The following is a 12,702-nucleotide window of genomic DNA, read 5'->3' on the forward strand; positions in this document are numbered from 1 at the left end:
ATGTATAGTTTAAAATATTTTAAGCACAATTTTTGTACTGGTTTCTAAATTTTAAGAAACAATAATCACATCTTTAAACTTAATTTTAGAGTTACTTTTGTACAAATATGGAGGCATATTATTGAAATGCAGTAAACAACAATTCATATTCCATACGAAAATTTCCTATTAGCTAAAGAATATGTGTGCCAAACATAATGCAAGCAGCATTAGTAGTTTCAAAGATATGAAACTTTCGTAAGGAATAAAAAAAAAATAAATTATGTGTTATTTCAATCAAAGTTTAGTGTAATTTGAAAATTTTGTACATCACAGCTTTAAAAATTATGTCATGGAAGCTAACAAGAATAAAAATGCGTATTAAATTTTATGTAACATATTTTTCACATATCACTCATTGTTAAACAAAATAGACGCGTAAATGAATGGTTCAGAGCCATAGTGGGCCAAGCGCCATTTATTAAAAACGAAGAAAGCAAGGGCTAAATTTAAGTGAATACCATAGTTTAATGAAGACTGACATATCATTTAGTTTTAATGTGTATACTTTATATTACTTGCTATATGTTTCTATTGAATTATGGTAATAACTTCATTTTAACCTTTGTTTTCTACGGTTTTAGTAAATGGCGTTTGGCCCACTATGCTTCTGAGCCCTTCAAATAGTGTCCTAACTGAATGAAAACTCGATGACATAGTCTATAAGTTAGAAAGATTTTTTCCAGGGAATCATTAAGAAAGTTAGACATAATCTTGGAAAAAGACGACATTGCTGAAATCAAAGCTTTGTGATGTAATAGTACTTCATAAATTGAACGAGTCGCACCATGTGCCTAGGGTTCAATTCTATAGAGAGAGGTGAAATTCAGCGTGTGTCTAGAAATCTTTTCGAAATATGTGAAATATGCTACAAATTATGATCAACCGTTCCATTGCTTATTTTAATGTAAGCCAATGAATTGTATCTGTATTGTAACGTACAGTATGTCCCGCGCCGTAGAGTAGTGGTCTAAGGCGTCATATCTAAGGCTTGCGTTACGGAATAAGCGCTGGTGCGGTTCCTTGTGGGGAGATAAATTTTCTCATGAAATTTCGGCCAGTTGTATCAGACCGGTGTCCATCCTGCATCGTGATAAGTTTTGGGAGGTACGGTAGTTAGCGAAATTCTGCTATAACGGTTGGGGAGAAAACTTCGTGCTGTCCACACGTTACTCCCGTACTGGTTGGATGTTCGTTCACCTTCGCTGAGGCATGTGAACGTGAGGACTGTAGTCGGGTGCTCGGCGTTAGTCCTTCATGGGCTGTCACGCCACGGATTATGATATTAATTCATTTGGTGTTGTCCCCAAGTGCAGGTCTTTCACTGCAAAGCCAGCTTTCTCCAATCTTTCCTGTTTTCTGCTTTCCTCTTTGTTTCCTCATATGATCCATATACTATCTTAATGTCGTCTATCATCTGATATCTTCTTCTGCCTCGATCTCTTTTCCCATTTACCATTCCTTTGCATCCTTCAGTAGGCAGTTTCTTTTCAGCCAGTGACCCAACCAATTCCTTTTCCTCTTCCCGATCAGTTTCAACATCATTCTTTCTTCACCCAGTGTTTCCAACACAGCTTCATTTCTTATTCCGTTTTCCCACTTCATGTTCCATTCTTCTCCATATCCACATTTCAAATGCTTCTATTCGCTTCTCTTCACTTCGTCGTAATGTATGTTTCCGCCACATACAATTACACACTCCACACAAAACACTTCACTAGTCTTTTCCTTAGTTCTTTTTCCAGAGGTCCACAGAAGATGCTCCTTTTTCTATTAAAAACTGTCGTCCTTCTGACTTATAATACTTATAGTACTCCCCAAGTATTTGAAGCTGTCCACTTGATCTACTATCTAATTTAGAATTCGTAAGTTTTTCTTCTGTATTTTTCTTCCTATGATCATGCTCTTCGTCTTATTTGCATTTATCTTCATTCCATACTGCTCACAGTTGTCATTAAGCTCCAGTAGCATATTCTTTAGTATCATTTCCTCTTCTGCTAACAACGCCATATCATCAGCAAACTTATGCACTTTATTCTTCTTTGTCCTGCTATCACTTCTCCCATTTTCTGAAAAGAGTTATTTACTAAATCCTCCAAGTAGATGTTGAATAGTGTAGGTGATAAAAGACATTCTTGACGTACTCCTCTCCCAATTTCACTTCCTTCTGACATTTCTTCTCTATCCTGACGCGTTGTTTCATGTAAATATTACTGAACAGTCTTCTCTCTTCCCAATCCACACCAATTTTATTCAGAATCCCCATCAGTTTCTTCCAATCCACTCTGTCAAAAGACTTTTCTAGGTCTACAAATACTACATACACTTTTTTATTCTTCTCTAGGTATTTTTCGTCGACTGTCTGTAGCAGTCCAATATCATCTCTCTTACCTTGTCCCTTTCTGAAGCCCAACTGCTCTTCTTCCAACTGTTCTTCCATCTTAGAATATAAACGACGATTCAGTATTCGCAAGAGAATCTTCGCCAAGAGCGATATTAGGCTGATAGTCCTAAACTCGTTACATTTCTTGGCATTATTTTTCTTCGGTATTGGAATCAACAATGTCTCCGTAAAATCTTCAGGCTAGTCGCCTTTCTCAGATATTTCGTTGGATAATGATAGGACTTGCTTCTTGGCTTCACCCAAGCATCTCACTAATTCAATTGGGATTCCATCAACACATTATTATTATTATTATTATTATTATTATTATTATTATTATTATTATTATTATTATCATCATCATCATCAACAACATCATCATTACCATTGTCATTATTATGTATAATACGCGAGATTTTAATGCCGAAAATACAGGTGACGAGTTGAATTACACCTGAGCGAGTTGTTTTTGTCCATGTCCCATTCAAATGGCGCCGTGCTAAGTGGATAAGCGGAACCTGTTTCTGGGCGTATAACTGTAAAGGCTGGTCCACAATGAACCAAAAACTTAAACAACGAGAACGGAAATATTGTTAAAATAAATGTATTTAAATGTGAACATTCAAAATTAACGATAAGCTTGCTGAAGCCCGGGAACGGGAACGTAAATGCTCACATTTAAATACATTTATTTTAACAATATTTCTGTTCTCGCTCTCGTGTCCTTTCCATTCCCGGTTTATTGTGGTCCAGCCTTAATTATGTGATTGCGAAAAAATCACCTAAAGGTTGGTTCACAATAAACCGGGAATGGAAACGACAACGAGAACGAGAACTGAAATAATGTTAAAATAAATTTAGGCTATTTAAATGTGAGCATTTACAATTAACTATTGTAAATGTTCACATTTAAATGCATTTATTTTAACATTATTTCCGTTCTCGTTGTCGTTTCCGTTCCCGGTTTATTGTGAACCAACCTTAAGAGACAACGTGTCCACACCTGTGGAGTAACGGTCAGCGCGTCTGGCTGTGAAACCAGGTGGCCCGGGTTCGATTCCCGGTCGGGGCAAGTTACCTGGTTGAGGTTTTTTCCGGAGTTTTCCCTCAACCCAATACGAGCAAATGCTAGGTAACTTTCGGTGCTGGACCCCGGACTCATTTCACCGGCATTATCACCTACATTTCATCTCACTACATCTCGCCAAAATGTAAAAAAAAAAAAAATTGTACAACATTGTAAAAACTGTAGAAAATTACTAAATTGTAAAACTATAAAAATTTGTAAAAATTGTAATTGTAATATTGTAAAATGTTGACATGTTCCACATCTTAAAGCTTCATTGCTCATGTAAGATCTATGGAATAAAATAAATGAATGAATGAATGAATGAATTCAGACGCTAAATAACCTAGATGTTGATACAGCGTCGTAAAATAACCCAATAAAAAAAGAGACAACGTACGTATACGGATTTTTCTGTACAACACTGAGTGACAACATGCCTCCTTAAAAGGTCACAAAACCTTCTTTGAACAAATAAGCTAAGGTGACAATATCTTGGAGATCACAATACTAGGTTCAGCAATGATCCTTCCTTTCACATTCCAATCCCAGTCTGTTGGTAACCTTACCGACAGGTCCTCCAGTCCTAGAGATCCCCCATTTTCGGCCTTTCTTTGTAATGAAGTCAATGCATAGCTCCGAAACGTTTAATGTTTCTCCATTTCACAAACGCCTCACACAACATTAAGGTCTACACACAGTATCAAATCATAGGCTACTTAAATTAGAAAAGAATTGAAATCGTTGTTTTAAGAACAGAGTCTTTTAAAGGGAAAACCCAATGTTTTAACATAATTTCAGTCACTTCACACAGTCTGACAACAGCGCATTGCGTCAGCTGACTGAAATTAAATTACAATGCTTCTGGCTATACAACAGAGTAAGCAAAATAGCTGTAATATATAGCAGTGAATATTGGGTACTGGGAAATGCATAAAATAGAATACGAGCATCACAGGTTAGATTTCTACTCCCACTGGCAGCAGTAACAAGACAGGATCACATTTCGAACGAAGAAACACATCAAACAATACGGTGGAGAATATGACGACGGGTATTATAGGTTGTATACTGAATTGAAAATATATCCTAATAAAACATAGATGATAGACTACGAAAGACAGTTTCACATTACTGAACAATGGGATACAGGAATATAGATAAACCTAGAAAAAGAATTGGGCAAGATAAGGCTAAGTATTAGTTCCCCAACGGAGAAATAATAGCCCCGAATTTGAAGGGGAAAACTACAATCATAACATAATTCCTATAGATCAGTGGAAACAATTTTATCAGTATACTCAGCTGTGATTCTGCGATATGTTCAAAATTCAACTTGTGGTGATGGTGGTGGTGGTGGTGGTGGTGGAGATGGTGATGGTGAGGGTGGTAGTAGTAGTAGTAGTAGTAGTAGTAGTGGTGGTGGTGGTGGTGGTAGTAGTAGTAGTGGTGGTAGTAGTAGTAGTAGTAGTAGTATTAGTAGTAGTGATAGGTTAAGTAGTAATATTAATAGTATTATAATAGTGGTAGTGGTAATGATACACCTAGTAATAGTACTGTTACTCTAGTAGTAGTTGTAGTAGGCTAAGTAGTTGTATTAGTAGTAGTAGTAGTATTACTGTAGTGATAATGGTAATGGTAAACCTAGTAGTAGTAGGGTTGATGGTAGGTCAGTAGATTTACTGGCATGTAAAAAAACTGCGGGACAAAATTCCGGCACACCCGGCGACGCTGATATAACCTCTGCAGTTGCGAGCGTCGTTAAATAAAACATAACATTAACATTCGACTTTTTTATGTCGACAAAAAAGGTTAGAGAATTAATTACAATTTTAATTAAAAGTCATTATAGGTTTAAATTTATTCGCTGTGGTTGGTATTGGTAGAAATCGATGTACTGATATCAACATATCTATATTGTACAAGATGAGGCGACGAGACCTGGTATGTGAGCTGTGCGAGAGGGGAAGATTGAGATATCAGAAAGAGAGTTTGTTTCAGGATGGTTGATATTATAGCCCAGTGGCCGGCAGATGCTGCAGTTATGACGTAAGAGCCAGTCAGGCCTCAAGAGCTTGGAAGAGCGAGCAGTTGAGTCGTATTATTGTTATCACGCACCAGCGCAGTGGCGTCAGTGCAGCAGTGATACGACAGTTCTTGGAGATAAATTGATGGAATCACATTCCTGTATTTTGCTAGGGAATAACTACTCTGCGGTCATGATGTCAACATTCTTGGCAAATTCCCCGTCATTAAAAGAACGCATGTCCTTTGCAATGGCTAGTGAAATCCTATGTCTTAAGCCTTAAGCTTACCATTGATTCACTGACAGTGTGTTCCCTAGCTTCACATAAAAATTTATCTTTCAATTGCTGCACTAGAACTTGTCGATATTCTCCCCCATATTTGTCATAATCATTTGTGTGGCATAGAGAATAATGGCATTGTATATTGAACTTCTTTACATGCTGAAACAGCTTGCCACAAATCAAAATACTTCGCCATTCCTCCATACTCCATAACACAGTTTGATCTCGACAAAGCATTTAACTTGGGCACGGTAGTAACACAAAGTGATGGTGTGTTTCAAAAGTTGAAATATACTTTGCATACTACTCACCAAGTTAGGGCCTATATAGTTCAATCAGTATATTGTGTAGGAAAATGTATGTTAAAAACACTTGAACTATTTTCAAGTTTCCGAGTAGACAAAGTGTTGTAGTACTGCTTAAATTATTTATTTCTAAATTTGTTTATTTATAGCAGTTTCGGAGCCTCATTTATATAATGCGAATTTCATATTATTATAAGTAAATTAAATTTGATTACAAACCTAAATATTTTGTTACATTGACTTATCACGGATGTACAGTTTTGTTTTCGTACAAATGTACTGTAATTGTGCTGTTCCCATACTACCTCAGACGAATGGATCGCGCTCTGTCATTGCATTGGCGCCGTACCACCACTGTTCAGTTGAACCTTCTCTCCTCGCTGTGCTCAGTATGCAGAGATTGCCGAGCAAAGAGAGTGGCGGCTCCGTGGTATGACGTCACAGAGCACGGAACATGCCGGTCACTATTATAGCCTACGAATCTACTGACACGGAAGTTCATCTCAGACTAAAACCTATCTTCCCTCCCCATACTTATTGGTGATATTGACACGGCACATGATGAGGTCACAGGCCAGGTCTTACCTCCTCTACTATAACTAGGGATATTATCTTTACAACGAAAAAGTGACAACGCTGCTTAACATTACAAGTATTGATGTGTGTTAAAAATATATAGATATTCAACACAAAGCCTGCCGCTAGGGTATTACTTCAACGATCTTACTATGCCAAGGACAATACCCTGCGGTGACTTAGAGGTCAGACCTTCAGCCTGTCACGCAGGTGGTTCGGGTTCGAGTCCCGATCAGGCCTGGGATTTTTTATTGAAAATCCACAGTGTCACTTGTGGCGGGCAAGATTGTAGTTAGGGTTTTTTCTGTTTCCCCATATTAGACATATGCATTATTCCGTCATCATTCCATAGCATTCCCCGAACGCCAGCTGGCGACGCAAGGAGGGGGCTGGCCTAGGGACGAGTGGGGTTGCCTTGTCGGAACCTGGGTACGCAGCGAACCTTAGTGTAGTCAGCCGGTGTGGGTTTGGGAATGCGTCTATAATCTTTTCGCTGTAAGAAAAATCCTAATATAAACAATAGCACGTGACTGAAGTGAGGCTTCATTGGCCGCTGCTTGGCGCCATAGATTTTCAGTACATGTTCCCGCCTACTGTTGTACATTCTGTTTCATGTTAAACATTTCCCGTTACTCGTCAAGTAGGCCTAACCTCACTACTATGCATTCGTTTGCTTAGGAAATATTTACTTTATAATTACTCTAATTAAAACTCACATAACTTATTATATATGGGTACATTTAAGACTATTTTTTTTTCTCCGCTTTTGAGAGAGTTTCTACTCTTATGATTAATAACCACAGACACCCAGGATGCAGAAGCCATACTTCAGTACCACGTGCTTACATGACCAACTACGAACTGAAGTGTCGCCAGCTTGTTACAAAAAACAGACTACCTCGGTATTACTGTTTGTATTCATCCGCGTTCATAGTACATAACAAAATATAAACGTAGCTTTTCTTTTACATATCGTTTTACATATGAGCGAAGTTATATGTTTCATTGTATTTAACAATTATAATTCAATTTTTATTTTCAAACAATACAAGATGATAGTTTCCAAATACGGACTATATTTTCCAGCGTCGTGTGAGTGTTTCGACTGTGAGCCAATCACGGGTATGACAGTAACGTGCTTGTGTTTACATTAGGATTTTTCTTACAGCGAAAAGAGTATAGCTTGAGAGTTAGCGCAATAGATCGCAGTGCTGGGCCATTGAACCCTATTCCCGAAAATTCCATTCCATTCCATACCGAGGACAATCATGACGTCATGACGTAGTCCGCTCATCTGATAGCACTGTATCAGTTAGCGAATATACACAATAATCGCAGTGATAAGGATGTGACCACGAACCAACGTTTGGCAGGCAACAACCGAATTTCTATAGTTTATCAGAGATATGACGTATAGAATTTCATCAGACGGATTTCAGTGTTGCCAGATAGTGAAACAAAGCGAACAGAAACAAACACTGCCAGTTAATTGGCAGCAGAGATTCCAGACGCTCGTGACTAGAGAAGTTCATTACAACGCTGTAATCTCTCTGTGCCTTTGTGCTGGGCCTCGCCGCTTTCTTCAGCCCGAGGCGACCTGTCCCCCAGTGTGAGCAAGAGTGACTCAAATACACTGACACGCGCAACTGTCCAACTTGCACTCTTTCTCGATGCAATGCAATCAATTGGGCTGAGTTACGTAATAATAGACCAACCGACAATTTGAAAAAAAAAGAGATTTTGCAAGCTAATTTGCAGGCTAATTGAACTCGCAAAAAATCAAGCATGCGAGATCTGAATTTTGATGTTATTTATAAGCAAAAATTCGTTTATTGCAAAAATTGATTTATTTATTTTGCTTTGAAATATTAATTCAACTGCTGTTCTTTTATTAAAAATCGGTTAGCTTTTTTTTTGGTATTATTTGTGCTATTTTTTTGTAATAGCTTGTTACGAAACCTTAAAATAAGCCTCGGAATGGGACTGATTCCCTGGCACGACCACAGCAAGGAATAAGGTTTTGAGATTTGGTACTTTGAATGTTACAAGTCTATAGAGAACAAGAGGGGTAACATTAGTAGCAAAAGAACTAGCTAGATTTAGAATAGACTTTGTGGGAGTACAGGAGGTTAGGTTAGATGGGAACGGCATAACACAAATAGGAGATTACTTGTTGTATTATGGGGAAGAAATCACCAACTAGGAACAGGATTCTTTATCCCGCATTGTATTCCTCACCTAACATAATTAGGAACATTAAATCCAGACGTTTGAGATGGGCAGGGCATGTATCACGTATGGGCGAATCCAGAAATGCATATAGAGTGTTAGTTGGGAGGCCGGAGGGAAAAAGACCTTTGGGGAGACCGATACGTAGATGGGAAGATAATATTAAAATGGATTTGAGGGATGTGGGATATGATGATAGAGACTGGATTAATCTTGCTCAGGATAGGTACCAATGGCGGGCTTATGTGACGGCGCCAGTTAACCGCCGGGTTCCTTAAAAGCCAGTAATTAAGTAAGTATTAATAAGTATTTTTTTGTAATAGTGTGACTGTTATAATACTTCTTGCATAAAATGTTTTATAAAAAAACATTTATTTCAATGGCCAATATATCGAAACAGGTTTTTGGCGCTTGGTCTCTTAATGCGTAACTCCGTCCAATTCGGCCTTATTTAGAACCAGTGCTTGTCGAACTTTTTCCACCGCAGAACCCCATTTAACGTATAGTATAACTGTGGAACACTTGCAAACAATTTTCTTTGTTTTTTTTTGGTGTTATTATTATTATTATTATTATTATTATTATTATTATTATTATTATTGCTACTACTACTACTATATTATTATTATTATTATTATTATTATTATTATTATTATTATTATTATTATTATTATTATTATTATTATTATTATTTTCCTTCACGTAAACAAACATTCGTTTCAACGATTATTGTTCTTTCACGACCGTTATGGGACTAAGAAGTTAGTTCTTACTGAAATAAGTTGACTAGCGGACGCATACGAATGTAAAAAAAAATCTCAATTCTCTGTTTATGTTAAAGATAAAGAGAGCCAAGCTGACTTATGAATTTACAATATGTTTATGCCTAAGTTAAAATGAACTGAAAGTAATCTAAGATACGTTCTTTAAAATTATTACAGTGTACTCATGTTTGTCAACGTTGTGAAATATTTTATATAAATAATGGCTTGATGAAAAAATACTTCAAACAAAAATTTGTTTTTGTGTGCAAAATCGGAATATGATAGAAAAGGTTTGAATTCTTACTTAATAAAACCAAGTTTACCTTAAAAATGAACTTGTTTACCAACATTGCTTCACAAAAAATAATGCCCTCGTCTTTTCCTTCCAAACAAAGAAAGATTTATTCAGAATCGTACTCCCGCTAAGCAGCAGGGAATTAAAAAAAAACTGTGGCAGGAACGTGTAGCCACAAGTCCTAGTCTGTTTCGATATTTTGATTTGGTGGATACATACGCAGATATTCCAGTGATTAAAGTAATAAAAATACATTTTTTTTTCGTTTTAGATGTTTGCTACTGCTGCTACTACTAATTATGACTTTTAGAGAACCGGAAGGTTCATTGCCGCCCTCACATAAGGCCGCCATCGGTCCCTATAAAATTTATCCAGTCTCTACAATCATATCCCACCTCCTTCAAATCCATTTTAATGTTATCCTCTCAACTACGGCCTCCCAAAAGCTCTTTTTCACATATGCCTCCCGACTAACACTCTATATGCATTTCTGGATTCGTCCATACGTGCTACATGCCCTGCCCATCTCAAATGTCTAGATTTAATGTTCCTAATTATGTCAGGTGAAGACTACAGTGCGTGCAGTTCTGCGTTGTGTAACTTTTTCCATTCTTCTGTAACTTCATCCCTCTTAGTCCAAAATATTTATTTAAAGCTCCTTATTCTCAAACACCCTTAACCTCTGTTTCTATCTCAAAATGAGAGTCCAAGTTTCACAACCATAAAAAAACAACCGGTAATGCAACTGTTTTATCAATTCCAACTTTCAGCATTTTTGAGGGCAGACTGGATGACAATAGCTTCTCAACCAAATAACAACATGCATTCACCATATTTATTCTGCGTTTAATTTTCTCCCGAGTGTCATTTATATTTGTTACTTCTGCTCCAAGATATTTGAATTTTTCCATTTTTTCAAAGGATAAATTCTCAATTTTTATATGACCATTTCATACTATATTCTGCTAAAGAGACATAATCATATACTTTGTCTTTTCGGGATTTACTTCCAAACCAATCGCTGTACTTGTTGCAAGTAAAATTCCCGTATTTTCATAATAGTTTGTAGATTTTCTCGTAACATGTTCACGTAAACAGCTTACACAAACAGCTGATGTAACTGGTTCAATTCCAAATCCTCTCTGTTATCCTGAACTTTAGTAATGGCATTTTCTAGAGTAAAGTTAAAAAGTAAAGATTATAGTACATCTCCTTGCTTCATTTCGCAATGAATTGGAAAAGCATCCGACAGAATCTGACCTGTACGGACTCTACTGTACATATCTCTGGGACAAATTATAATATGAATAAAACTAGTTTCTTGGTAATACCAAATTCAATAAGACTATTATATAAAATTTCTCTCTTAACCGAGTCCTATGCATTTTTGAAATCTATGAATAACAGATGTACTGTACCCTTATACTCCCATTTTTTCTCAAATATTTGTGGAATATAAAAAATCTGATAAATAGTCCATCTATTACGCCTAAAATTACACTGATCATTCCCAATGATTTCATCTACATATGGAGTTAATCTTCTCAGAAGAATATTGGATACAATTTTGTACGACGTCACCAATAGTAATATTCCTCGAAATTTACTACAGTTAGTCTTTTCTCCTCCTCTTTTGCACTGTTAACAGGAATTTAATGTTAAAAATCTTTTTAATTTACCTAGAAACAATAATGCTGCATTGCAACAGTATGTCCCATATCTATGCCTACTGTAAGAACTGCAATTTCCTTAGTTTCGAACGCAGATATAAATGCAGTATTGTTAAGTGAGTAGTCATATAAAGAAAAATGCAAAAAAGTATATATATATATATATATATATATATATATATATATAAAAGCAAAAAAGGGCAAAAAGTACATATTAAAGTAAAAAAAGGCTTGAACGGCAAAAAAGGCAAGATCAAACTTCATCACAATGCTTAATTTCCCACGATTCGTGCACATTTACTAAAATGTCTTTAAATATGAACATTCAAATAAAATAGCAATTTTTCCAAATATCCGATGTCTAGTAATAATATAGTCTCTAACAGAGGGTTGGTGAGGGAAAATGATAAACGGAATAGCGCAGGATGCTTCCACTATCGACTCTCAGTCGGGACTTAATATGCACGCGACTGTCCACCAGACAAGTTTGCAGACACTTCTGCTATCGACCTAATTCAGAAACATATAAGCTCGCGATGGACCGTCACAGAAAGGGGAGACACGGCAGTCGAAACATGAAGATGAAATTTATTCTGTGTTTTTGGGAATGTCCACAGTAGCTCAGAAAATTTTCGGGTTTCGAACTAATGCCCTCAAAAGTAGAAGTGCACTCTTGAAATATGTAGTCCACATCGTTGGCCAAAAATCGAAGGTGCGTCTCGTTGTAAGAAGAGGTTGTTTTCTCTTTGATAAAGTTTATTTTCTCTGACCACGAGTAGGGTCAAAGTCAGACCAAACCTCTGGACTCCACCGAGGCACTGAGGTACACAGGAAGGCTTTGGCTTTTATATCCCTCCGAGCGTTGAGTAGAAGCTTCGAGAAGAGAGAGAAGTGAAAGGTGAAAGTTTCCAGAAGGGAAAAAAGGATGGTGCACTAGTGCTCAAAGGAAAAGACGACACTGCCCAGGGGGCAAACAGGGAACGTCTGACGTTCTCCTCGTGACTTGTAAGTGAGGTAGATAGAAAAGTGAAACGTTTGCAGCCTATGATTTTTTTTATTTTTAGTA

The 12,702-nt window shown here is 36.9% G+C and overlaps 1 protein-coding gene across 1 annotated transcript in view; it reads left to right on the top strand.

Annotated features, from left to right (window-relative positions):
* The window catches only part of LOC138698335 (uncharacterized), a 965,071-nt gene that overhangs the window by 595,229 nt on the left and 357,140 nt on the right, over window positions 1–12,702 (top strand). The window lies entirely within an intron of this gene.

The sequence above is a fragment of the Periplaneta americana genome, chromosome 4 (genome assembly GCF_040183065.1).
Source record: "Periplaneta americana isolate PAMFEO1 chromosome 4, P.americana_PAMFEO1_priV1, whole genome shotgun sequence".
Taxonomy (NCBI): Eukaryota; Metazoa; Arthropoda; class Insecta; order Blattodea; family Blattidae; genus Periplaneta; species Periplaneta americana.